The sequence below is a fragment of the Podarcis cretensis genome (genome assembly GCF_951804945.1).
Source record: "Podarcis cretensis genome assembly, chromosome: 9".
Lineage (NCBI taxonomy): Eukaryota > Metazoa > Chordata > Lepidosauria > Squamata > Lacertidae > Podarcis > Podarcis cretensis.
Window position 1 is genome coordinate 14,945,379 of NC_137178.1, and position 27,703 is coordinate 14,973,081.

Consider the following 27,703-nt stretch of genomic DNA (forward strand, 5'->3'; position numbering starts at 1 on the left):
TCACCACGCTGCTTTCCTTGCTCTGAAAAGCTCCTCCTGCTGATTTATGCAGATCCGGCTGCTGTTAAAGATGCAGGACCAGGCTAGGGTTATGTCCTGGGTCAGGAGTGATATAAGTAAAAAAACCTGCTCCTTTTCCCTTATGGGGTACCCAAGAGCCCTAATAATAATAATAATAATAATAATAATAATAATAATTTGTACCCCGCCCATCTGGCTGGTTTTCCCCAGCCACTCTGGGTGGCTGGAGAGTCCTTCGCAGGTTCTCCATTGGTACATAGCTGTCAAATTACAGATTTGAAAATAAGGGACCAGCAGCCTTGAAAATAAGGGATCAGCAGCCAAAATAAGGGATTTTCCTACAACAGGTATGTTCAGCTTCTGAGCCCCTCTGAGCCAAAGGCAGAAAGCCCAGCCAGCAGCCAAATGAAGCCTCAAGCGGTGGTTCCCACAGCGCAGCAACCCGGCAAAGGGGATGCAGCAAGGAAAACCGCTGGGAAGTGCTGAGCAAAGGCAAGTCCCCAGGCAACAAGGCTGATTTGATTGGCACAAGGCATGCAAGCTCCACCCCCCAGTCGTTCTTAGACTCCTTATTGGGTGAGCAACGCAGCCAAGCAATACAGTAAGAGCCTCCCTCCTCCCTGGCCGGCAGGGAGGGACGGAGAGGAGCTGCTTCCTTTGAAACCTGGGGAATTTAGGGGACATCATCAATAAGGGACAGCAGCGGGACACAGTGCTAGGATAAGGGACTTTCCCGCCAAATAAGGGATGGTTGACAGCTATGCATCGGTAGGAGAAAATAACAGAGACCAACCAGAGAATATTGAGAAGCAAAGCAGCTAGTAAGTCTGATTTTTATTAACTCTTGCAACAGGGTCCTCCCCACACGCAGGAGAGAGGACGAAGACCCAGAACAAAGGTGTGCCCACCCTTATTTTAAATTGCCCGCCCTGGAGTCCAAGACCACCCCCAGAAACATCATCCATACATCACATTCTGTGATGTCACATTCTGTGATATCATACATAGACATTCTGTCTACAACAGAAATCTGAGTGCGTTGTTTATCTCCTGTCTGGAAAGTTACCTGATTGCATTATCTGTGTTTTGGCCACTCTTTTGTTGTTATAACTACTTAATTCCTGAATTTAGGTCACAGGTCACAGGCTCACACCCTGTTCATATCTTGAATGTGCCCTTAAGACAGGATTTGTGAGGAAAGAGACAATGGGGAGGTTTGCCACTTTGACCTTAAAATTCTTATAACAGGAGTTAGCTTTGCCTGCTGAGCAGCAGCCTGAAGGGGGAAGAAGGTGAAGTGACTCCACCTGCAACTGATCAGCTTTCAAGGCCACAGAGCAAAGAGCCAGATGAGAACCAGCTGGCATTGATGAGAACCAGCTGGCTCTGGGCTTCTAAAACAGAGCTCTCAGCAGCAGTCAGATGCAGGAAACAATGATGGTGGCTCCTACCTCTACCTGGCTGCTTTCCATCTTGGTTCTGTGATCATCTGGATTCCCTGATTATCTGACTTTGTATATGGATTCTGCTCTTAGGCAAGGGCTCCTCAGAGACTCCTAACTCCTGCTTGCTTAGCAATGGGATTCAGATGGGGCTACGACAGCTAGTTCCCAGTGGTCAGTTGGCAGTCAAGAGCTTCCAGGAGTCAAATGAATGGTGCCCCCTAAATATGGAAGCCCCATGTGCTTAACAACCAGGGATAGACTTACATAAGTCACAGGATGCCGGACCACACCCCAGAGGGTTATTGCAAATAAGAGCTTAATACAGGCATAGGCAAACTCAGCCCTCCAGGTGTTTTGGGACTACAACTCCCATGATCCCTAGCTAACAGGACCAGTGGTCAGGGATGCTGGGAATTGTACTCCCAAAACATCTGGAGGGCTGAGTTTGCCTATGCCTGGTTTAGTGCAGCACTGTTAACTAAGGCTGCCAAATTTTCCACCAGCCCCTGCAGCTGTGCTCTTAACGACAGATCGATCTGGCGTGATTAGCAGGTGGTATTTTTTCTTTCTATCCGTGCTCCAAAGCTTTGCCTGCTTGTTCTTGCATCTTACAAGCCTCTGTAAACAGCCACCAGAAAAGTTGGCACCAGTATTCGCACTTCCCTGGAAGTAAGGTAAAGGGTAAAGGGACCCCTGACCATTAGGTCCAGTCGTGACCGACTCTGGGGTTGCGGCACTCATCTTGCTTTATTGGCCGAGGGAGCCGGCGTACAGCTTCCAGGTTGTGCCCAGCATGACTAAACCGCTTCTGGCGAACCAGAGCAGCACACGGAAACACCGTTTACCTTCCCGCTGGAGCGGTACCTATTTATCTACTTGCACTTTGACGTGCTTTCAAACTGCTAGGTGGGCAGGAGCTGGGACCGAGCAACGGGAACTCACCCCATCACGGGGATTCGAACCACTGACCTTCTGATCGGCAAGTCGTAGGCTCTGTGGTTTAACCCACAGCGCCACCTGCGTCCCTCCCTGCAAGTAAATCCCAGCAAAATAGGTGGGATTGACCTTTGAATAAAGTTGTGAGATTCAAAGCCTGTTCAGCATTATCTCTTGACCAAATCCATACCAGACCGCATTTAAGTCTAATTAATCCAAGCAGTTCTATTGTCAAAGAACATGAAAAGATAAATTTGTTCTCTTTCCTTGTTTTTTTTTTTAATTGAATCCAGTTTAAGCTCCGTAACAGAGATTTCCTTTAATCTCACTCTCCAACATGGCTGCTTAATTTTCTTTGGGGACTTAAATAAACTTGACATGTCATGGCTGGTTCCAGCCCTGAAGATATGGAATTTAATATGGCAAGGAGACCAGTTTCCTTCCAGCTACTCAAACAGCCTTATGTCTTTTCCAGGTGTGGGACTTTCCGCTGTTGACGGATATGAATTTGGCATCTCAGCCAAACTTCTGAAAAAAATACTGGTGGGAGAATTGCTGGAGTAAGTCTGTTTAATTTATTTCTTTCATGCTACAGAGTTTGATGGCAATGGCAGGGTTTGGGGAGAATTAAAAATACAATTAATGGCCTGTGCAATCCTATGTAGGAATGGTGATGAAATTCAATTTGGTTACCATTTAAAGGTGAACCCACCTAATTCAAACTTTCCAAAGTAATATGAGGCCTCAAACATAGCCAGCCTTGAAAATTTGCACTTCCCCAAATTTTGCAATGCAGTTCTCCAGGCAAATAACATGTACAAAAGCGCATGTATAAGTGAAAAAACCATACAAAATGAAATTTTAGGTGAAATTGCTTTGCAAAACTGTATATATTGGGCAAACTTTCATACAAACATGTGTATTAGCAGAAATTCACACTAAAATGCTGCTGAATTTTCACTAAGACATAAAAATCATAAACACCAATTAATGTGGATAACTGAATTTAAGATTGGAAAAACGAGAAACTGAGAATCCAGAAGTGACATTCACCACCCTCACTCCTCTGTGTGTTTATTTAGGAAATTGGAAATAAGCTCAGTCGGTCAGTAGTTTTTAGGAATTCATGCACATATATTTTGCATCTTGTCAATTTCATATTTATTTATTTGTTCATTCCTTCACTGGTTTATTTACTGCCCTTTGCTGTTAAGGCCCCAGGGGTGTGTGTGTGTGCATCAATAAATGTATAAAACCAATACAGTAAATTGGGTCAAATATAATAAAATCAATTTCATAACTCTAAGACACAAAAGGAAGAGGCAGCTTTAAATTGTTTGTCAATTCCTCCGCAAATCCCAAGCTGTACAATCAATGCAACATACTAACATGGGTGTAAAATGATGTTCTGGAATTTTATAAACTTAACTTCTGCTAAAACCAAAACACCAAAAAAAGCAGAAAGGGAGGCACAGGGTTCCTTCAGACATTCAGCCTGGCAATCACACAACCTTTGAAATTAAACCTTCTAGCAACTAGGCATGGAGCTGAGTGAACAGAGCCAATACAATGTTTGTCTAAGGTGGGATGGCACATCTGCAGTCTTCCTGATATTTTTTGTTTGTTGTTTAGTCGTGTCCGACTCTTCGTGACCCCATGGACCAGAGCACGCCAGGCACTCCTGTCTTCCACTGCCTCCCGCAGTTTGGTCAAACTCATGCTGGTAGCTTTGAGAACACTGTCCAACCATCTCGTCCTCTGCCATCCCCTTCTCCTTTTCCCTCCATCTTTCCCAACATCAGGGTCTTTTCCAGGGAGTCTTCTCTTCTCATGAGGTGGCCAAAGTATTGGAGCCTCAGCTTCAGGATCTGTCCTTCCAGTGAGCACCCAGGGCTGATTTCCTTCAGAATGGATAGGTTTGATCTTCTTGCAGTCCACAGGACTCTCAAGATATTCCTGATATTGCTGGACTACAACTCCCTGGCATTGGCCATGCTAGCTAGGGCTGATGGGAACTGTAGTCTAACAACACCAGGTTCCCCATTCCTGATCTAAGGCACAAATGGGCAACTTGTCGTCTTAGGGGCACATGCTATCTTTGGCCCAATTTCATGTGGCAGGAAAATAGTTCTCACCCCCTTCCCAGTACGTTTCCGAGCACAATTCAAAGTGTTGGTGTTGACCTTTAAAGCCCTAAATTGCCTCGGCCCAGTATACCTGAAGGAGCGTCTCCACCCCCATCTTTCTGCCCGGGCACTGAGGTCCTCATCTGAGGGTCATCTACTGGTTCCCTCACTGCAAGAAGTGAGCTGACAGGGAACCAGGCAGAGGGCCTTCTTGGTAGTGGTGCCCGCCCTGTGGAACGCCCTCCCATCAGATGTCAAAGAGATAAACAACTACCTGACATTTAGAAGACACCTGAAGGCAGGGAAGTTTTTAATGTGTGACGTTTTAATTTATTTTTAATATATGTTGGAAGCCGCCCTGAGTGGCTGGGTAAACCCAGCCAGATGGGTGGGGTACAAATAATAAATTATGATCATTATTCCTTTTATTACCACAACATCCCTGTGAGGTAGGTTAGACTGACAGCGAGTGACTGGCCCAAGTGAGCTTCATGGCTGAGTGGAGATTTGAACCCTGGCTTCCCTAGTCCTGGCCTGATCATCAAACAACTACCCCACACTGGCCGGGGACCTTCTTCTTTTCTGTGTGATGAGCTAGTGAGCTTTCTAGAGTTGTGTTCATGAAGAATGATCACCTGATGCCTGAAACAAGTGATTTTGTGGGGTGGCCCTTACAGCTTTCCCTTAATGGCACCCCTCCTTAAATGTCCAGCATCAGCACAGCGGTGGGTAGATGTCTTTATTCACAACCACCTGCACCTGAAAGCAGGGAGGGGAATATATGTGAGATTTTATGTGTAGCTTCAGACAGCTGCAGATTTTTACATCAAAGTTATTAACCTCTGAAAAATGGGGGTTATAATAATGGAAGTGGTGACACACATCATGAAGGTCACAAGCAGTGTTATTATAGTAAACTCAATGTTCCCTGTATTCGGATATTGTGGAGAGGGCCCCTTGTGATGGTCTACTTTATGAAAATGTTAGAAAAAATGAAATCAGACTTAGCATTCATGGAAGTTTCTTGACTGACCGCTTTGGAAGCACAAGTGATTCCTGTAAACTAGAGGGAATAAGACAGGCATAATACTGCACGCCTCTTAACATCACTTTGTCAATACTTGTGACTGTTGAAAGAGTGGCTTGTTCTTCAGGGCCCTTACTTTTCGTCCTTGGCCGAGAAAGGCTGTTGAGTGTCAGATGTAATATTTATTTATTCCCAGCAGGAACTGTCCAATATGCCCGAAACGAGCAGGATTGAACTCCCCTATGCATCAGCCGATACATTTGTCTGTTTCAATCCTTCTTTCTTCAGGGTTTGGGGGCAAATCAGCCACTTCAACTGAGGAACTTACTGGCATAGCCAAAACAAGCAGGATTTAACCCTCACCTATGAAGCAGTTGATCTACATTGGCTCCCAGTACATTTCCGAGCACAATTCAAAGTGTTGGTGCTGACCTTTAAAGCCCTAAACGGCCTCGGTCCAGTATATCTGAAGGAGCATCTCCACCCCCTTCGTTCTGCCTGAGGTCCTCCTCCAAAGGTCTTCTGCTGGTTCCCTCACTGAGAGAAGCAAAGTTACAGGAAACCAGGCAGAGGGACTTCTCAGTAGTAGAGCCCTCCCTGTGGATGTCAAGGAAATACTGTAAACAACTATATGACTTATAGAAGACATCTGAAGGCAGCCCTATTTAGGGAAGTTTTTAAATGTTTGATGTTTTATTGTGCTTTTAATTCTGTTGGGAGCCGCCCAGAGCGGCTGGGGAAACCCAGCCAGATGGGTGGGGTATGAATAAATGAATGAATGAATGAATGAATAATATTATTATTGATGCACAATACATTTGATCCCACTTGGTTCAGGCTTGCTTGGTTTGAGCTCCCCTTCAAACAGAGGATCCCTCAAGTAGAGCTGTCCTCTGCAAGGTAGGACACATAGCCCACAGAAAGTGCATCCGCCTACAGCCCAGAAAGTGCATCATAAAATGATCCCCCTGCATGTGTCGATTGGATTAACAAAAGTTCTCAGGGGTGCTGCACCCACTTAAAGAAGAGGCTAACAGTGGTTCTCAACCTGTGGGTCCCCAGATGTTGTTGGACTACAACTCCCATCATCCCTGAGCTCTGGCCTTGCTTGCTAGGGGTGATGGGAGTTGTAGTTCAACAGCATCTGGGGACCCACAGGTTGAGAAAGGCTGGGCTAGGAGATTAAACAAACACATGCTTAGAACTGGCTCCCCTTTTATATTCTCTGCAGCAGGATAGCTAAGTGTACAGGAGGGTAATAAGTGTCATGAACTGGCAGGGAGGAGGAAGAGGAACCCAGCAAGGGGTATAGCTGTGACTGAGACACAATGGGGCAAGCTGGGGATGGAGAAGGTTGGGGTAGAAAATATGGGGCAACGGAGGATGGTGAGGGGATTTGGGTCAGTGCACAGGAACCAGAGCAGCAGGACCCATCCCTGACCCCAGAAGGCCCCCCGTCTCCATGAACATGGCAGGCCCTGAGGTGTAGGGAGCAGTGTGAGGTATACTCTAGGACAGTGGTGCCCAAACTTTTTTCAAGGAGGGCCAGATTTGATGAAGAGAAGGGCCGTGAGGGCCAACCAAAGTTGTTGCGCTTTTTTTAGGATTGAAATTATTGTTGAGCTTTTTTTTTTTAGGGTTGAAGTTGTTGAGGGTTTTTTTGAGGATTTTAACACATAAACTGCCGAAGGGGCCGGATTAGGCCCCTGAAACGGACTTTGGACATGTCTGTGGTAGAGCCTTTGGCCAACAAGAGAATCAAAGGTGTGCTAAAGGGGGAAAAGGAGATTGCAGAGGAGCTGAACGGATTATTTGCATCTGTCTTCAGAGCAGAAGATTCGTGAGAAACATAAAAGTAATAAGGTGAAACAGGAGAGATGCGAGCCGGGAAGGGCGACAGAAGGGCCTGGCCGGGCGGAGACTCACCTTGCAGGCAGTGCGCCATCCCTTTGGCCCAGGCGAGGCGGCGAGGCGGCGGCGGGTACTCGGCGACCTCCTCGCCCGTCTCCTCGTGAGGGAAATGCGACGTCAGCGTCGGGGCGCCTCCGGCGGAGCAAGGCCGCTGGCCTTCGCCTTCCCCTCCGCCTTCCTCCTTTTCGCCGTGCCGCCTGTGCCTCCGCTGCCTCCCGCTCTTGGTGGGCCCTCCCGGGCGTCGGGCTCCGAGGGCGAAGGCGCCCCTCCTCGGCCCCACTCCACCACACCCATCTGCAGCACGGGCCCCGCCGCCACCGCCGCTCTCCCGCCAGCCGCTCTGGCCGCTTCGCCCGCCTCCTCCTTGGGCTCAAAGCCCGGGTTGTCTCCAGGCCTGCCTCGAGCAAGATGAGAGCGGCGGCGACGGCGAGCAAGACGAAGGAGGAGGAGAAGGAGAAGAAGCGTCGACGACGACTCCGCCGCTGCTGCCCGGCAGGTCCCGCAGCCGCCCCAGCTCCAGATGCTCCAGGCCGCCGGGAGGGCAAAGTCCCGCCATGGCCCCCCAACCCTGGACGAAGGCTGCCGCCGCCTCAGAAATTTTCTCTCAGGCCGGCTGAGTAACGGCACGGGAAGGGAGCGCCTTCGCCTTCTCCACCGCCCGCCTTCCAGCCCCCCATCCCCGCCTACAGCGCGCCGCCTCGCAGGGGGAAGCGGGCAGGCCAGGCTGGTGGCTACACGGGCCACATGATGAGGTCTGGCAGGCCGGATTTGGCCCGCGGGCCTTGTGTTTGACACCCGTGCTCTAGGACATGGGCCCAATCGCCTTCTAAATCCAGCCCGTGGATGGTCCAGGAATCAGCATGTTTTTACATGAGTAGAATGTGTCCTTTTATTTAAAATGCATCTCTGGGTTATTTGTGGGGCCTGCCTGGTGTTTTTACATGAGTAGAATGTGTTCTTTTAATTCAAGTTCATCTCTGGGTTAATTGTGGGGCATAGGAATTCATTCATATTTTTTTTCCAAAATATAGTCCAGCCCCCCACAAGGTCTGAGGGACAGTGGATCAGCCCCCTGCTGATAAAGTTTGCTGACCCCTGCTCTAGAAAGCTGAGGCAGGCAAGGGTCCACAGCTGCCCAGGTGGGACTTGTTAGCTCTGGGAGGAAGTGTGCGATTCTGCAGCTCAGAGTAGGCTCAGGACAGGTGAGGGCTATATGCCTCATCAAGCCCAGACGCTGCCCTCAGTGAAGGAAAAAAGGAAAGCAGAGCTGAGGGGCTGTGTCTGCTCAATGTCCCACGTTGGTTGGACCATGAGAAAGGTTGTTTTCTGCTGCTCCAGAGAAGCGGACACGGAGCAATGGTTCCAAACTACAAGAAAAAAGATTCCACCTAAACATTAGGAAGAACTTCCTGACAGTAAGAGCTGTTCGACAGTGGAATTTGCTGCCAAGGAGTGTGGTGGAGTCTCCTTCTTTGGAGGTCTTTAAGCAGAGGCTTGACAACCATATGTCAGGAGTGCTCTGATGGTGTTTCCTGCTTGGCAGGGGGTTGGACTCGATGGCCCTTGTGGTCTCTTCCAACTCTATGATTCTATGACTTGGATGGCCCACGGAGCTCTTTGGGACTGTGCTTATGTGGGACTGACCTTCAGGTGCCCTGGCACCTTGATTGGCCGCAGAGGTGAACTGACTGGACTTTGCGCCTGCAAGCCTGCCTGTCAGAGCTGCCTCTAGGTCCCAGCTCACAGAGGACCAACGCTAGGCTGTAGTTATGTACAAAAGTCTTTATTAAGGTTCAGTTTCCATTTCAAAGCCGTAGCGCGCAGCTCTACGTCTTAAAGCCTAGACCGGTGAAGTACCGTCTGAGTCTCCTCCCCTATGACACCAGTTTAAGATCCTAGCCCGGCTCCACCTTTTACGCTGCTCTCTCCTCCTCTGGGTCCTCCTGCCCGCTGGGGCATTGCCCTTTCTGGACTCTTCCGACGCTGAGTCGCTTAGCTCCTCCCCCTCCCTCCGGCGGGCTTTAGGACCCGGTTCCCAATCCTCATTCTCTGCTGTCCCGCGCTCCTGTACATTTGAACTTGCCTCTCGCACCAGCCCAGTGACCTTCCTCCTGACCGTTACACTACTTCTGTCACTGCTTCCCTCTTCCGGTACACTGGCCGGATCTGACCTCCCCTCCGTTGTCTGACTCTCCGATGGAGGTGTGGTCAGCCCTGCCTTATCTTCTCTCCCTGGTGGGGAATGCACTGGCCCTGATCCTTGGGACTCTTCCCCCTCACTCTGCTCTGGTGGGGAAGCTGGTCCTGATTTCCAACTGCTGCTCTGGGAGTCCCTGCTGCCCCCTTGCTCCTGGGGCGTTCCCCTTGGGAACCCCCTACCCCTGGCCACTGGCGCCCCCTTCTGTGAATCTTCCGATTCGCTGGAGAGGCTCATGGAATCCCTCGGTCCACTGTCCTCTTCTCCTATGCTCCCCTCGGATTCCTCCCCCTCGCTCTCCATCTCCTCTCCTCCCTGTGCCTCTGCTCCTGAACCCCTGACACTGCCAGACTCTGCTTGTGGAACTGTGTACACCAGCAGGACTTGCTGCCAGGTACCCTGTGGTTCAAGACGTAAATAATCTTCCAATTATTTTATGTCACTTGCTCCTCAAGCATAATCAGCTGAAGTGGGGGAAACCATGAACAGCCGAACTTATCTCTTGAATATGTTTCAGGGTCCTCTTGAGTGTTCAGAGAGTTAAAGATCACCACTCAGCTTTTTCAGATGCCTCTATCTTCCGTCCCATATGAATCTTCCCCGCCCTTTGCAGAATCATATTCCTCTTCAACCCCAGGCTATAAACGATACAGAACATCCGTTTGCCTCATCTCCCTCCTGAAACACGGGCTGAATGAGAGCCTTGTAAAACTTCCTCTGTTCTTTTCCTATCCTGGTAGCACTTGTTATCTGAAACAGCTGACTGAATGCCGAAACTTTTCCAGACTATTTCTGTACTCGTAGAGGGGGGTGCCTGTTCTCCACTGAGCTCAACTGAATTCCCCATAAAAATAAATATTAAAAAGTGCTCTGTTGTGTACAGTTTGGGTGATCTAGCTTTTGCTACTGTGCTTTGGTGTGTAAAACCATCTGATTGAAAGGACAGGACTCTTGTGCATCTTTGCTATAAATACACACAACTCAACAAATTTAGTTCAGTTTATACCCATTTAAATAGCCTAAACCTGGAAATTTTAGTGAAGTCCTGAGAACTGTCCTGAGACTATTAATACAGGTCCCTCTGCAATAAAGCTATGTGCTCTAAAAGGATCCTGTGGTAGTTAAGTGGAGCCATTCATCTGACTGTATTGTACGACAACCATAATGGCTGCCACAAATTATTCAAGGTCACTGATAATGCGAATGCAGCTTGTTTAGTCACCTTATAATAAATATAGGCTAATTCAATCCTGGATCAAGAAACTTCATTTCTTTTAAGAGCAATTTATTGTCATTTTAAAGAAATCAGATGGCAGGTGTTCCGCGTCACTAGATGAAACCGGTGACATCTCTTGAATATTCATGAAACTGCACATTGTCGTTTCAGAGGCTGTCAGATCAGCCAGGTTTAGACAAAGTTGCTCATTCCAAATGTCACCAGAAGAACTCCCGAGGAGTGCAAAACAAAGGCAGGGGGATAAACAAATCATTCATCCCAGAACACTTTGATCTCCTTGTGCTCAAATCTTTCCTTGGAATGTCGTAGAAATGCAAGATTGGAAGGGGCTCTGGAGATCAAGTCCAACTCCCTGCAAGATCTGCCACACGGGATGCAACTGCTGCAACTCAACAGATGCTTAAACACCTCCAGCGAAGGACCAAGGTAGTCTGTTCCATTGTTAGGCAGCTTTCATCATTAGGAAGTTTCTGCTAATGTTTGCCCGAATCGGCTTCCTGGCCATTTCCACCCTTTGGTTCCAGTTCTGCCGTCTGGATCAACAGAGAGCTCCAGGTAAAACAACGTCCCCATTTAAAGCAGTATCCTACAAAGACATCACCTTGCCAACAAAGGTCTGAATAGTGAAAGCTATGGTTTTCCCAGTAGTGATGTATGGAAGTGAGAGCTGGACCATAAAGAAGGCTGATCGCCGAAGAATTGATGCTTTTGAATTATGGTGCTGGAGGAGACTGACTCTTGAGAGTCCCATGGACTGCAAGAAGATCAAACCTATCCATTCTGAAGGAAATCAGCCCTGAGTGCTCACTGGAAGGACAGATCGTGAAGCTGAGGCTCCAATACTTTGGCCACCTCACGAGAAGAGAAGACTCCCTGGGAAAGACCCTGATGTTGGGAAAGATGGAGGGCACAAGGAGAAGGGGATGGCAGAGGACGAGATGGTTGGACAGTGTTCTCAAAGCTACCAGCATGAGTTTGACCAAACTGTGGGAGGCAGTGGAAGACAGGAGTGCCTGGCGTGCTCTGGTCCATGGGGTCACAAAGAGTCGGACATGACTAAACGACTAAACAACAACAACAACAACAACAACAACAACCACTTTAAACAATCATGGCTTCTGCCAAAGAATCCTTGTTCCTGATTCCTATTCCCCTTACAGAGCGACAGTCTGGTGTTCCCTGGGGAGAGGGATTGAGTGTTAAAACCATACTGGAATCGCTGCTCACACCTTGCCTAAGAGGGAATTCTTTTTTTTAAAAAAATAATATTTATTACTTTTAAAGCTTACAAAAAAGAAAAGGAAGAAAGAAGACAAAAGAAAAAAAAGAACAAAAAAGAAAAAACAATACAATACATAAACAATACAAAACACAACCTTAACACATTAAACTAACACAATAAACTAAACCAAACCAAACAAAAACAATTTAAAAACATACATCATACCTTTTCCATATTCTATCTTTCATTCCCTTGTATCATTGACCTCCTCTCACCTCCCTCTATTCCACTTCCATTAATTGTTTCAGCAATTCCTTTCCATCTTTCTCTATTTTCTATCATATAAATGTCTTAACATATTTTTAATCTTATTTCCATTAAAATTAGTATACTTATTTAAGCTTAACTCCTTATAGCATTTCAGCTAAAGCCATAAAATTTCCTTCCAACATTTTTCTATCACTCATTAATTTTACAATATTTCTATATATAGACTTTAAATTTCCAATCTTCTTCCACCATCTCCTCTCCCCAGTCTCGGACTCTGCCAGCCACTTCCGTCAACTCCATACAGTCCATCAACCTGGAGATCTTATGTCCGAGAATCTTGACTCTTTTCCACGTCCCTTCTGCCAGTCTTCTTCATATTCTTTGATGCTAAAGAGCAGATCTCGGGGAAACTCCAATCCAATGATACTTTTATTCCTTCTCGACAGGTCAGCCAGATTTCCATAATTAAAGCTAGGACCCATAAAGTATTTCAGGGCATGTTTCAAAATTCCTCCAAATCCAAAGGCCCCCAGAACTCCAATCTCCTCCTGACCCAAGTCCATATTCCAAAAGTCAGTTAATCCCTGCATAGAGGGATCTTTCCAACTTTCCTTTTCTAGTCCAGGCCAGGCTCCAATCTTCAAAATCTGACTTTTTCTAGTCTCAATCATAAAGGGCCTCAACTTGTAGTCCTCAATTTGCCTCTGTAAGGCTAAGGCTCCTCCTTGTGTTACTTTAGGTTCGACAACAGCAACTTTCTCCTTCTCCTTTTCAACAATTTGTCCTGTTGAAATAGATTCCTGTGCCAAATCCTGAATAATTTCTGTATTGGTGCTCACTTTTGGTTCCAAAATTTCAATTTTAGTAGTCATAGCATCCATCTTTTTATGAAGCTGTTCCAACAGGTGGCTTATCTTAGAAAATGCAGTCCATAAGGCTTCTCCTGTCGACATTCTTGAATATCCAAGGTCAATCTCTAGTTTTCACAGTTCTTATCAAGCAGCTGGAGATTTCCCAGCTCCACTCTTGTAACAGTTTCAAAAGCTCCCTCTAGAGGGGAACAGTCTCCACTTGTATCAATCTTTTCCAACACAGATCAAAAAGTAAAGATAGTTTCAATTTTCAGATACTTTTCCTCCCTTTTATATTTCTCTTATTTAACTGACTGTCAACATCCGTTCTCTTCGCTGTCAATGAACTCTCCCGAAACGTCAATCACTGGGAGCCCGTTCCCAGGTTCAGAGCAGTGGTAATTTAATTTTAATCACTCTCTCCTGCAGGATACACAGTCCAAAATTTCCCCCCTCTTCTCCTGCTTCCAAGGGGGGGGGGTCTAATAATTTCAATCGATGGAAGTTTAATCCTTTACATAAGGCTTTCCAAGACCTTAACTTGTAAGCTCTTTGCTTCAGTCTATTTACAAAAGGGGAAGGCGGACTTCCTGTTTTGAACCTTCCCCGTTTGATGCCAAATTAAGATATTTAAAGATCCAATTTTCCTTTTTACTCACGGGTTGTTATTTAAAATCCAATTGTCCACAAGAAAAAGTCAGCACTCTCCGGCAACAGCAATGTGGCTTCACTCCGTGAAAGAAGTGGTTGATTCAAAGCACCACGCCGCTCACCCCACATCACTCCGGATCCCCAAAACAGGGTTTCCCCACGAGTAGGGGAGGCGCAAAAGGTGCCAGCCGAATCCCAGGTTCACAAGCTTCTTCTGCCTGTGATTTCAATGGGTCTCCGCCTTCGCTGTGGCGGTTCAGACCCAACTTTCCACGGAGCAAGTTCCTCCCGATTGGAGGAGCTCCGCCATTGCCGGGGGCGCCAACCCGGAAGTCCGCCTACGAGGGAATTCAGTTCTTGAATGTTCCCTACTCCTGCTCTGATTGCTGTAGCCTTTTCAAGGCTCTAGAATTGGATGTTGACATGTCAGAAACACGGGCTATACAGGGACATTGCCCACCATTTAGCTGTAACAGATCTCCCAGGTGTGGTGAAACGATTAGGAATTACACAACTTACTCTTTTAATTTCTTTTTCCTTAAAAGGGTTACAGCTGCCTAATTCTGTCCAGTGTGAAGCAGCAATGCAAATCATTCTGATGGAGTAGTTTAAAAATACGGTGGTTTGATGTTGGCATCTGTCTGTCTCAGGAGATAATGGAAGAATGTGCCTTCAGGGGTAAACTGCTGGAGGGTCACAGCACCTTTTGTGGCTGTAGAACAGAGCTTTCCAAACAGTCTGTCACGACACATTAGTGTGTCAGCTGCAGTGTGTAGGTGTGTTGCACAGGCTCTCTTCCTGGGGCTGGAAAGGGGTTAGTTTAACCTCTGGTTTGCTAGCAAAACTGAATCACTGTGCTGCAAAACGATGCATGTCTGAAAGGTGTGCCACCAGCATGAAAAGTTTGGAAAGCTCTGTTGCAGAGACTGATATGTCAGAGACATGTTTTGTTGCAGCTGGGGCAGATGAAGGCATTTGGTTTTGCTGACGCAGATACGCCATGACATTTTCTCTCTCTGCGCTCCTCCCAGCAGTCATTCCTTCCCTGGCCACTGTTGTGGACGCACAACCTGACTGTCTGTCTCCAGGCACTGTGGTTGTCTGCAAGGGACTCCGATAAGGTGGGGTTATTGCCAGCCTTCGGATGTAGATACAAAACTGGCAGAGCAGGCCACAAGGATGTGAAAGGCACTGTATAGCTCAAGGAAATTCTGTCTGACCATGGGAAAACATTTGTCAGGAGTTCAAAGGAGAAACATATCTTAAGAATTGCAATAGGGTGCTCATCAATGGTTCCTCTTCATCCTGGAGAAGAGTGACTAGTGGGGTGCCACAGGGTTCTGTCTTGGGCCCAGTCTTATTCAACATCTTTATCAACGACTTGGATGATGGACTCAAGGGCATCCTGATCAAATTTGCAGATGACACCAAACTGGGAGGGGTGGCTATCACCCCAGAGGACAGGATCACACTTCAAAACGACCTTGACAGATTAGAGAACTGGGCCAAAACAAACAAGATGAATTTTACTAGGGAGAAATGTAAAGTATTGCACTTGGGCAAAAAAAATGAGAGGCACAAATACAAGATGGGTGACACCTGGCTTGAGAGCAGTACATGTGAAAAGGATCTAGGAGTCTTGGTTGACCACAAACTTGACATGAGCCAACAGTGTGACGCGGCAGCTAAAAAAGCCAATGCAATTCTGGGCTGTATCAATAGGAGTATTGCATCTAGATCAAGGGAAGTAATAGTGCCACTGTATTCTGCTCTGGTCAGACCTCACCTGGAGTACTGTGTCCAGTTCTGGGCACCACAGTTCAAGAAGGACACTGACAAACTGGAACGTGTCCAGAGGAGGGCAACCAAAATGGTCAAAGGCCTGGAAACGATGCCTTATGAAGAATGGCTAAGGGAGCTGGGCATGTTTAGCCTGGAGAAGAGGAGGTTAAGGGGTGATATGATAGCCATGTTCAAATATATAAAAGGATGTCACATAGAGGAGGGAGAAAGGTTGTTTTCTGCTGCTCCAGAGAAGCGGACACGGAGCAATGGTTCCAAACTACAAGAAAAAAGATTCCACCTAAACATTAGGAAGAACCTCCTGACAGTAAGAGCTGTTCGACAGTGGAATTTGCTGCCAAGGAGTGTGGTGGAGTCTCCTTCTTTGGAGGTCTTTAAGCAGAGGTTTGACAACCATATGTCAGGAGTGCTCTGATGGTGTTTCCTGCTTGGCAGGGGGTTGGACTCGATGGCCCTTGTGGTCTCTTCCAACTCTATGATTCTATGATTCTATGATTCTATGATTCTAGGTCGTCAAACTAAGGCCCGTGGGCCGGATAGGGCCCACCAGGCTCGTTAATCCGGCCCGTTATCCTTGTGGACCCTGCCGCCTGCTCGGTCAGTCCCTGTGCTAAACAGGTGTGGTGCAGAGGCCTCGTTGTGCGGAGAATGACCTCCATGACGTGGCATGGCTTCTGATTGGCTGCAGGAAGCTCCTGCAACCAATCAAAAGCCGTGGATGCCTCTGGGTGCTGCCTCTTCCTTCCCGCTGAGGTAGCTGAGCAGGAGGAAGCGGCCCAGCGGGAAGGAAGTGGTAGTGGCGTGGAGGCTGCCTCCACCGCCCAGGCCAGCTGCATGGGCTCTGTGCCCCTCCGAGACAGAGGACACCGACGCTGCCAAAGACAAGGTAGCGTGAGTGGCTGCAGCGTGAGTGGCATAGGTGGGGAGGCCTTTCGGAAGGGGGTTATGGCATTCGTATGGAGCCCCTGGTCATCTCACGGACTATTGACCACTAATCCGCTGCCACCAACCAGGTCCTCCCCGGTAAATCACTTAGTCTCAGTCAGGTTCTTAAGTTAACAATGAAGAGTGTAAAGGTAAAGGGACCCCTGACCGTTAGGTCCAGTCATGGCCGACTCTGGGGTTGCGGCGCTCATCTCGCTTTATTGGCCAAGGGAGGGTAACTATTTATCTATTTGCACTTTGTGCTTTTGAACTGCTAGGTTGGCAGGAGCAGGGACCGAGCAATGGGAGCTCACCCCGACACAGGGATTCGAACTGCCGACCTTCCGATCGGCAAGCCCTAGGCTCTGTGGTTTAACCCACAGTGCCACCTGCGTCCCACAAAGAAGAGTGCAGTTTATTGCAAACACAAATAAACTTGAACTGCATTCAAAGCGTTGTTACTCTTTACCTTCTTAGTCTTGTTTTATCCTGTCTCTAACTCTTCTACCTCCCCTCACACAAGAACCAACTGCACTAACTGTCTCTCTGTTTCCAACTGTTTGCCAACTGCTTTCCCAACTGCCTTTCCCAACCAACCAACCAACCAACCAACCAACCAACCAACCAACCAACCAAAACTAACTACCCTCGGGCTAAGCCCTTTTATAAACAGGTAGGCTCCGCCTCTGGCTTTTCTATTGGTCTACATATTAACCCTTTCTCTCCCCCTGTACAGACATTTCCAAAAGAACGGGCAAACACCACAGGGGGGTGCTTTCAGGAGGAGGTGGGTCCAGCCCCCCACAAGGTCTGAGGGACAGTGGACTGGCCCCCTCCTGAAAAAGTTTGCTGACCCCTGCAATAGGGTGTACAATAATGTTGCCCCTGCTAATCAGTTGTCAAAACAACCCCACAACAAAGGCGTAAAGTTTATTCAAGGGTGAAAGAAAGACATGCAGAAGCTTCCTTGTGCTGTTGTCCCGCAAGGCTGCCTTTCTTAGAAATGAATGCCAGGCAGTTCAGGCAAACTCAAACAGAAGCAGCTTCATTTAAGTGCAGCAAACAAGAAGCCCTCCTTACTCCTGGGTCTCCAGGTCTACACTTGCTTCCTCCTTCCCACCACATGATTTCTCCTCTTCCTAATCAACACATATTTGCATGTGATTTTTCTAAAATACATATTTTTGCAAAGCAATTTCTTCTTACATCATGCATTTTTGCATGCTGTTTTCAATCAGCTCAAACTGTTTGTTGTTCATGGAAGACAGGCAGGGAAAACTGTCAGGGCAGGACAGATCGGGGTGGCCGGTCCCAGGAATAAGAGGGTAGAAGAGGGAGCCTGTAAAAATAAAAGAAGTAATAAAGCTTCCATATTAAGTGAGGCAAAAAAAAATAAAAATTCTCTCCTTGAAAGAGGCTGCTGGCTGAAAGGAACTGGACTGAATTACAAGCTGTGGGGGCTGTAATATGAAATCTATTTGAGAAGCGGTGGAAGAGGGCTTGGGGTCAACAGACTCATTTTGTTGAGGGCATATTTACGGAGGGCCTTTGAATGACAAGGTCAAGGTAAAAAAAAGAAAAAGAGGGTAACCTATTATGTCCATGGACTGCTCTGGAAATGAGGGGAGCTGATTCTAGTTTCCTCTGTGGAGTTGCCTCATCAAAATATGAAATATTAGGGACTTTGGTCTCAGAGCTTCATCCATAGAGTTCTTGAGAGCTGTGACGTTCTTAAGCACCAGTCATGAAAGTTAAACATGGTAGACCTGGCAACTCTCTATCTTTCTATCCACCACAAAAATAAGCTTTGTTCTAGTGAGAAAGCATATTGCTATATTTATTGTGACCCCATACAGCCTGAGCAAAAAAGGACTGTCATCCCTGGGGACTGACCCAGGGCTCCCACTAGGTGGTGTTAAAGCCAGTTTGTGGTTCCTGGATTAAAAAGACACATAAGGCATCTTTTATCCCGTCTGTCTTGTCTTTGGGCTTATCTACACTTACATTTCCTCTGCTTGCATTTTTTCCCCCTCCAGAATTTCCCCCACAAAAATGCTTCTCTTGATGAAAACCCAAACTGATGTTTGCTCTGATTGAGTGCTAAGGAGCGGCCTTTTGCAGGGCAAAAGCTCCAGGGCAAAAAACAACAACCAGAAAACCCCTATCTCACTCGGACACAGAGCTTTAAAGCTTGGTTTCCTGAGACTCTTCTAACTCTAAAATTCTATGGTTTGTGGTTTCTGAATGTTTTGAATAGATGCAGTGCTTCTAGAGAGCTGGGGCAGAACAGGTTTTGCAGGGTATCCAGACAAACATGGGCTTGTAAGCATAAGAAATTCTCTTTTCCTTTTCATACTTTGTTCTGAGTTCATAGCCTCACTGTATCCACAAATGGTACACTCTACCCAAGGATATATGCCTGTTGTCTTTGTCCATGGAGTTTTCTTGGCAGGGATACTGGAGTGGCCTGCCGGTTCCTGCTCCAGGTGGATCACGTTTGGTCAAAACTCTTCACTATGACCTGTCCATCTAGGGTGCCCTGCTCGGCATAGTTCATAGCTTCTCTCAGTTATTTAAGCCCCTCCATTCTGAAGGAAATCAGCCCTGAGCACTCAATGGAAGGACAGATCGTGAAGCTGAGGCTCCAATACTTTGGCCACCTCATGAGAAGAGAAGACTCCCTGGAAAAGACCCTGATGTTGGGAAAGATGGAGGGCACAAGGAGAAGGGGACGACAGAGGACGAGATGGTTGGATAGTGTGCTCGAAGCTACCAGCATGAGTTTGACCAAACTGTGGGAGGCAGTGGAAGACAGGAGTGCCTGACGTGCTCTGGTCCATGGGGTCACAAAGAGCCAGACATGACTAAATGACTAAACAACAACAACAACAACCACCCAAGGATAGCTACATAGTAACATAGGCAGCTGATTATATGTACCATTGGTCCATTTATAGCTCAGTTTTTACTCTGACCTAAGTCTAAACTGAATTCTCTCCTCTTAGGCAAAGATCACAAGACGACCTGGCTGGTATCCAGATTCTGCGCCCAGATTTGTAGGCACAGATCATCCTCTAGAATAAAATAGCTTACTAGGGAAATGCTGAAGTCGCCCTTTGGGGTACCTCAGGGTCAATTTTTATGGTAGCCCAAATCTCATTGTACGGGTGTATGTATATATCTCAATTTTAGCTCATGAGCTATTGCTGCTATCTGCTCTGACTGTATATTTTATCTTTATGAACGCTGTTTTTATTGTGTTATGTGAGCTGGTCTTTGACCGTAATAAATTATCTGTCTATCTATCTATCTATCTATCTATCTATCTATCTATCTATCTATCATCTATCTATCTACTCTGACTAGCGGTGGCATTCCAGGTTTTCTGGCAGGCTTATCTCCCAGTTTCAGGTTGAAACTGGGACATTCTGCATGCAAAGCAGATGCTTATGACTTTCCTCAAAAGCTGTCCCAAACAGGTACATTTTGTAGCCCTGTTTGTAAAAGCAAGAGGGACGCGGGTGGCGCTGTGGGTAAAACCTCAGTGCCTAGGACTTGCCGATCGTATGGTCGGCAGTTCGAATGCCTGTGGCAGGGTGAGCTCCTGTCTTTCGGTCCCAGCTCCTGCCCACCTAGCAGTTCGCAAACACCCCTAAGTGCAAGTAGATAAATAGGTACCGCTTTACAGCGGGAAGGTAAACGGCGTTTCCGTGTGCTCGCCAGAGCAGCTTCGTCACACTGGCCATGTGACCCAGAAGTGTCTTCGGACAGCGCTGGCTCCCGGCCTATAGAGTGAGATGAGCGCACAACCCTAGAGTCGGACACGACTGGCCCGTACGGGCAGGGGTACCTTTACCTTTACCTTTACTTGTAAAAGCAACAGCCTGCCATGGCTGCTGAATTGCACCATTGAACTCAAAATCTGAAGGCAACCTTCCACAAAGTTATGCCCTCTAGATATAGCTCCCATCATTCCTGACCCTTGGCCATGCTGCCTGGGGCCGATGGGAGCTTGAATCCAAACATGCACCATGCTAGAGAAGGCTGTTCTAAGGCCTGCATTCACCCCACCCGAAGGGACACTATTGACTGTTGACATTTGGGTCATCTGGAAAAGATTAAAGGCAAAATACTTCACTTAACAGTTCAGGACAGAATGTCGCTAAGCTAAGTATTTTGTTTCCTCCTCAGTACTGCCATTAGTTATTTATTTATTTTTTAAAGTGGTGTTCAGGATAAAATATCCGCCTCATAAAGGTCCCCATTCATCGTGGAACCGTAAACAGCTCATGAAGGAGATCTGGTGTCCAAATGTTGGGTCCTGTTGCATGGAAAGCAGAAACCTGCTATTAAGGGTTTGGTAGAAGCTTCGGTTTCCTGAGGGATTTTGCGTTGGAGGAAAAGGCTAAGGGGAGCAAAGTGAACATCACCAAAGACTGCCTTTTTTCAGATGTCCTGTGGGATTTTTTTGCCTGTGTTCCTTCGAACTGGCAGTCCACGATAATGTTTCATGATCTGCTACCGAAATCACCCCCCTGCCGCAGTTTCAAAAGTGGATTGCGCGATGTTGCAGAGCGAGGATGCTGTTTGAGAAAGTGGAAAGTGACAAATAATTTTTTTAAAATGGCAGACTGCACCATGCAGCACACCCTCCTCTTTTGCCATGCCAACACTACCCACAAGCTATGCCCCGCCTCTTCCTGTCATACCAGGCGAATGGGAAGGAAAAGGGGGAAGACAGGGCAACCTGTGGGAGAAAATAGAGGGGAGGGATATTGAGGACCAGTGTGCAAGAAAGCAGGAAGCTGCTGCAGCCCAGCAGCATCACAACTGGTGCACCATTCAGCTGATTTCTTTTTTTCTTTTAAAAATATATTTTTATTATTTTCCTCCTTAAACAGCATTTTCAACATTACAACACCAAACACAAAGACTTTATGCGCTGCCGAGCATACGACTTCCCTCCTTTCCTTCAGTAGGTTTTCCACTTTCAAATCGAATCTCGCAGTTTAGATCTTTAACCTATTGTCCACATTGTAGGATTTATTTCAATCCTGCTAGTGTCGTCAGATTTTTGCAATTATTATTCAAATATACAATAAAATTACTCCAGTCCCTTTGGAATAGGACCGTCCTGGTCTCGAAGCCTGCAAGTCAGTCTGGCCAGTTCTGCAAAGTCCATCATCTTCGCCTGCCACTGCAATGGCAATTCCACTGCAATTCCACTTTTGTGCCAATAAAGTTCTCACTGCCACTGTGGTGTACATAAATAGTCTTTGATCTATCTTCGCAGATTCCTCTCCCATGAAACCTAGCAAAAATGCTTCCGGTTTTTTGGGGAAAGTGTATCTAAACATCTTTTTTAGTTGATTATAGATCAATTCCCAGAATATTTTTACTTTATCACAAGTCCATCACATATGGTAGAAGTCACCGTCTGATTCTTTACATTTCCAGCATGTTTTATCTCTCGTTCTCCCCCCCCCACCAGACACCCTTTTTAAAAATTAAAGATTTTCTTGATTTTCAAAAGTGTGTGCAATGTCTCTCTCTCGTATTTTATCTCTCTTCCATGTAACATTTTTACAAATCAGTTTCATTTGTTGAGACATTAGGAGGAAAAGGGGGAAAGAGGTGGAGGGGGGGGAAGAGGGGGTCGGGTGGCAATGTTTCTATTTTACTTACTATAGGTAGGGTTTGGTGTCAGCGTTGCTTGTGCAGGTTCTCTGCTGTTCACTTGTGTTTCTTTGGTGGTGAGAGCGGTTGGGGTTGGCCTAAGGTGTGATTGTTCATTTGTGGTTGGCTGTGGTGGTCTTTGTGTTCATGTGTGAGTGGGTTGGGTGGGTGTTTTGAATCAGACTAGCCATATTGATTTGTATGCTCTTGGTGGATTTTTGTCGTCTTGTTGGGCTGTGTGTGTGTGTGTGATAAAGGGGAGCCATACAAGGGTGAAGTGTCTTCTTCTATTTGTCCCTGCGTCAATTTCAGTTGGTTAATTTTTATAGGAAGGCTGTTTCCCATACTATTTGGTACTATTGGTCCATTATCTCTCGTTCTATACATTTTAGCTAACTTTACTGGTGTCAAATACCATCTATACATCATCCTCATTACATTTTCTTTTAATGCCATGCACGCTGTAAATTTCAAATTTTGATTCCACAATTTTATCCATGAATCAAACTCAATGTTATGCCCAAAATCTAGTGCCCATTTTATCACCACTTCTTTCACTTCCTCATCTTTGGTAAACCATTCGAACAACAAATTGTACATCTTAGATAAAAGTTTACTTCTGCTTTCCAACAGATCAATTTGAAATCTTGATTTTTTTTGTTTTCAAAACCAACCTTCCTCTTATCGACATTAAATATGTCATTAACTTGATGATATTGCATCCATTCAGCTCAGTGGCGTAGCGTGGGGGGTGCAGGGGGGCCCGGCTGCACCGGGCACAACATCTGGGGGTTAGGGTTAGGGGGCGCAAATCCACGGGTTAGGGGCGCAAATCCACGGGTTAGGGGGTGCAAATTACTTGCCTTGCCCCGGGTGCTGACAGCCCACGCTACGCCACTGATTCAGCTGATTTCTGTTTGGCAGATGGTTGAAGCCCATGGATGTGCAATGGGTGGCTGGGGCTCCTTCTTGAGGCCAGTTCACATCTGGCCCCAGGCAGATATACCACTCTTTCAGTCCTTCTGCATATGGCAGCCCATTTTACATGTTTTGGCTACTATTGTAAATATCTGTAATGTTGATGTTTACACATATGGGCAAAACAACATTCAGATTATTGAAAACTTTTCTTAAAGAATTTTCTTGGCAACAGATTTCCTATACGAGGTTATCAATAGACGTTTATCTCAGTAAATCTAATTCTGCAGAGAGCATAGATTATGCTGGCAGCCTCAACTGCACTGTTGATTGCAATTTATTTTTTTAAAAAATAAGGGATAATTTGGAGAATGTGCTTTCTCATATGCTATCAGCACTACCTGGGGCCACAGTCATCACGCTATCATGGCAGAAGAGTGCTATCACCCCATTGCAGAGTTTATTTTGTGATCCTCAACCCCAGTTAGGTTCATGGGATTCATGTCAGTGGGATTTGGTGTGTGTGTGGGGGGGGAGATCAAACTCTATTTTCCAGGGACGGTCCTGGATTTGCAGAAGCCGTCCTGATTTCTGATTTGATTCCGGAATGTCCTAGTTTTCCTTAGGACGTCCCTATTTTCATCGGGAAAATGTTAGAGAGTATGGAGTTATGCGACCCCCAAGCCACGGAGATATGTAACTATACAACCCTTAGAAGACATCTGAAGGCAGCCTTGTATAGGGAAGTACAGGGGTAGGCAACCTAAGGCCCATGGGCTGGAAGCAGCCCATGGAGGCTGTTTAACCGCCCCACAAGCCACCCCCGAACCGAGCCGCCTGCTCAGCGAGTCCATAAGCGCTGCGCTAAACCGGCGCAACGTGGCGCAGAGACTCTCTTCCGCGGCTCCGGAAATTGCTTCTGTGCAATTTTTCTGTACAAGAAAGTGCAATCTTTCTGTACAAGAAAGAAGATTCCACCTAAACATTAGGAAGAACTTCCTGACAGTAAGAGCTGTTCGACAGTGGAATTTGCTGCCAAGGAGTGTGGTGGAGTCTCCTTCTTTGGAGGTCTTTAAGCAGAGGCTTGACAACCATATGTCAGGAGTGCTCTGATGGTGTTTCCTGCTTGGCAGGGGGTTGGACTTGATGGCCCTCGTGGTCTCTTCCAACTCTATGATTCTATGATTCCATGTGCAGATGCCGGAAATCAAGTCTGCGCAAGTGCACTTTTGGCATCTGGGCATGTGCAGATGCAATTTCTGGCATCGCGCTGCGCCAGCCCGGCCCACGGAGGATCTCCGCGGGAGTGATCCTGCCGACCCCTGGGGAAGTATTTTAATGTATATGGTTTTATTATGTTTTCATTTATGTTGGAAGCTGCCCAGAGTGGCTGGGGTGACCTAGTCAGATGGGCAGGGTATTATTTATTTATTTATTTATTATTATTATTATTAATGGAAATGTTGCAAGGTATAGGAGAAGGACATTGACAACAGTGCCAATATTGACATAGCTCTCTCTGTGTGTGACCCCCTCCAGTGTCCACCTTAAAACAGGCTGCAGATGGCAAAGGGTTTTTTGGTTGGAACAGGAGGCTCTATTTGTCTGCATAGACATTTGCTTGCATTTTTTTTTTAAAAAAACCCAAGTCCTGATAATTAATTTTGTTATGCCCCAGAAAGATTTGGTTTAGATGACTAAGGTTGCTAGGTTGCAACTTGGAGATTTCTTGTTGTCTACCCTTCAATATGCAGCTGGATCAGAAGAAAAAGCAGCTGTGGGCTCTTAGCTTTCCCCCCACCTCTTCCCTGCTTCCTCTAAAGCCTGGGATTCCAGCATTCCAGCTATGGTCCATGGACACAGCAATGGGGTTGGGAGATGCCTTGGTTTTCTCATCTCCCAGTTCAGTGTCACGTTGCAAGGCAAAAGATGGACCCTCTAGGTTGTAATCTAAAGATAGGGGATAGAATTCAGTTTAGTTTTGCTCAGTGTAGACCAGGAATAGGCAAACTCGGCCCTCCAGCTGTTTTGGGACTACAATTCCCATCATCCCTGACCACTGGTCCTGTTAGCTAGGGATGATGGGAGTTGTAGTCCCAAAACATCTGGTGGGCCGAGTTGGCCTATGCCTGGCATAGATCCACTGAAATTAATGGGCCTAATTTAGCCATGCCCATTAATTTCAGTGACTATACTCTGAGTCAAATTTAGTTGAATACCACCCAGGGTTTCTTCTTTGTCGGGGGTGAGAGGACTGGATAATTTCAGCTAACTTGGTTCGATGACTGAGCACACACATCAAAGAAAGGAAATGCACTTGGATGTAGAATTGGGAAATCTCAGCACTGTCTGTTTCGATAGCCTCGAGGTTTGAAAAGAGTTGAACATACACACACAGGCCACAAAGCGTGTGGTGCTATGGAAGTTCTCCCACCGCTGTGTCCACAAGAGGCAAGCGAGAAATGGCAAGGAAAAAGTGAACCATTTCTTTGCTACATTGATGTCATGGATGAAAGATGCATCAGAGAGAAATTACTTTTTGTCACTGTTGCTTGCTTTAAAATACAACAGGCTTCTCAGTTCACAGGACCAGATCACCGACATCACTCCAGCCGTCCTCCTGCTCTGTCCTAATTCAATATGCAGGGATGATCTTACTTGAAAGTGGATTATAGGCTTGTAAATCTAATAGAGTATTTCCTATTTCCTCCTTGTGGTTTTTGCAGCAGCTAGGGCGCTTTCTGTTGAAGAGCGATGATTGACAATTATACTGAAGAACCCCAGTGTTATAAGGAACACACATAGAGCTCAGAGCCCAAAGTAGGTTACATATAAATACAAGAATTAGAATAAGATAATAAATTATTATTATTAGGGGCTTTCTTTTGTCTGTTCTGAACCTTCCCACAATTGGCTTCATTGCATGACCCCAGAGAGAGAGAGAGAAAGGAAACCTTTCCTCTGTTCCCTTTCTCTACCCCATGCATAAGCTTGTCTCTCCCACCATATCTCTTCACCCGCCTGCAAATTGTCACTTTTCCCCTTAAGCTAAAAAGCCTCAGATGCAGGGCCGGCTTCCCTATGAGGCAGACTGAGGCAGTCGCCTCAGGCGGCAGAATCCAAGGGGCACCTCCAGATGTGTCACCCGCTGCTGCTGCAGAAACAATGAGAAGCAGCTTGGCAGCTTCTGGATATTGTGAGAGCCCCACAAGATCACACGGAGGCCTCTGGAGGCCTTGCCAGCAAATCTTGGGGGTGGTGGCTGAATGCAGTGCATGCCCAGGACAGCACCTTTGCCTTTTGCCTCAGGCGGCGAAACAGGATGGGTGGTCCCTGCTCAGATGTAACTTGAGCAGGAGTTGCTTCAACCCCTTGGCCATCTTAATTCGTTTTGAAGGTCCGTTCTTAACCTGAAACTGTTCTTAACCTGAGGTACCAATTTAAGTAATGGGGCCTCCCACTGCCACTGCCTGCGATTTCTGTTCTCATCCTGAAGCAAAGTTCTTAACCCGAAGTACTATTTCTGGGTTAGCGGAGTCTGTAACCTGAAGCGTCTGTAACCCAAGGTACCACTGTATATGTATGTATATTCTTAAGGAAATCAGCCCTGAGTGCTCACTGGAAGGACAGATCCTGAAGTTGAGGCTCCAATACTTTGGCCACCTCATGAGATGAGAAGACTCCCTGGAAAAGACGCTGATGTTGGGGAAGATGGAGGGCACAAGGAGAAGGGGACGACAGAGGACGAGATGGTTGGACAGTGTTCTCAAAGCTACTGACATGTGTTTGACCAAACTGTGGGAGGCAGTGGAAGACAGGAGTGCCTGGCGTGCTCTGGTCCATGGGGTCACGAAGAGTCGGACACGACTAAAGGACAACAAAATGTATGTACGGTACAAACTGGACACATTAATACTCATTAATACTCAACTATCCTCAACCTGGAGGGTAATGCCAGCATTGTTCAGCTTCAGGTCTTCTGAGCATCTCAGCCTCAAAGTGCCACCTGGGAACAGCACCATTTTTTATCAGAGCAGCTGATGGAAGGCAGAATCTGAAACGTTATTATTTATTTATTTATTTATTTAGTGATGGTTCACCAAAAAATCAGGATACATAAAATCAAAATAAAAGCAATGACCCAATAATACCCCCCCCTGAAAGAACCACATTTTAAAAGGGTATGGGATGTTGATCAGGTCAACCAAAGGCCTGGTTAAAAAGGAATGTTTTTGGTGGATGTCTAAAGGTGTATAATGAAGGCACCAGGCGAACTTCCCTGGGGAGAGCATTCCACAGATGGGGAGCCACTGCAGAGAAGTCCCCGTTCTCGTGTTGCCACCCTCCGGACCTTTCGAGGAGGAGGCACACGAAAAAGGGCCTCAGAAGATGATCTCAGGGTCTGGGTAGGTTCATATGGAAAGAGGCGGTCCTTGAGGTATTGCGGTCCTGAGGCGTTTAAGGCTTTATAGGTCAAAACCAGCACTT

The 27,703-nt window shown here is 46.7% G+C and overlaps 1 protein-coding gene across 2 annotated transcripts in view; it reads left to right on the top strand.

Moving 5' to 3' along the window:
- The first annotated feature begins 16,506 nt into the window (after positions 1 to 16,506).
- Positions 16,507 to 27,703, top strand: part of ARHGAP24 (Rho GTPase activating protein 24) — a 415,806-nt gene continuing 404,609 nt past the window's right edge. Inside the window, exon 1 of one of the 2 annotated variants that reach the window (XM_079990832.1) lies at positions 16,507 to 16,616. The gene's annotated coding sequence lies outside the window, so the exon portion shown is untranslated. Of the gene's footprint in view, positions 16,617 to 17,274; positions 17,295 to 27,703 lie in introns of those variants that run through there. The other variant, XM_079990834.1, reaches the window with a different exon arrangement.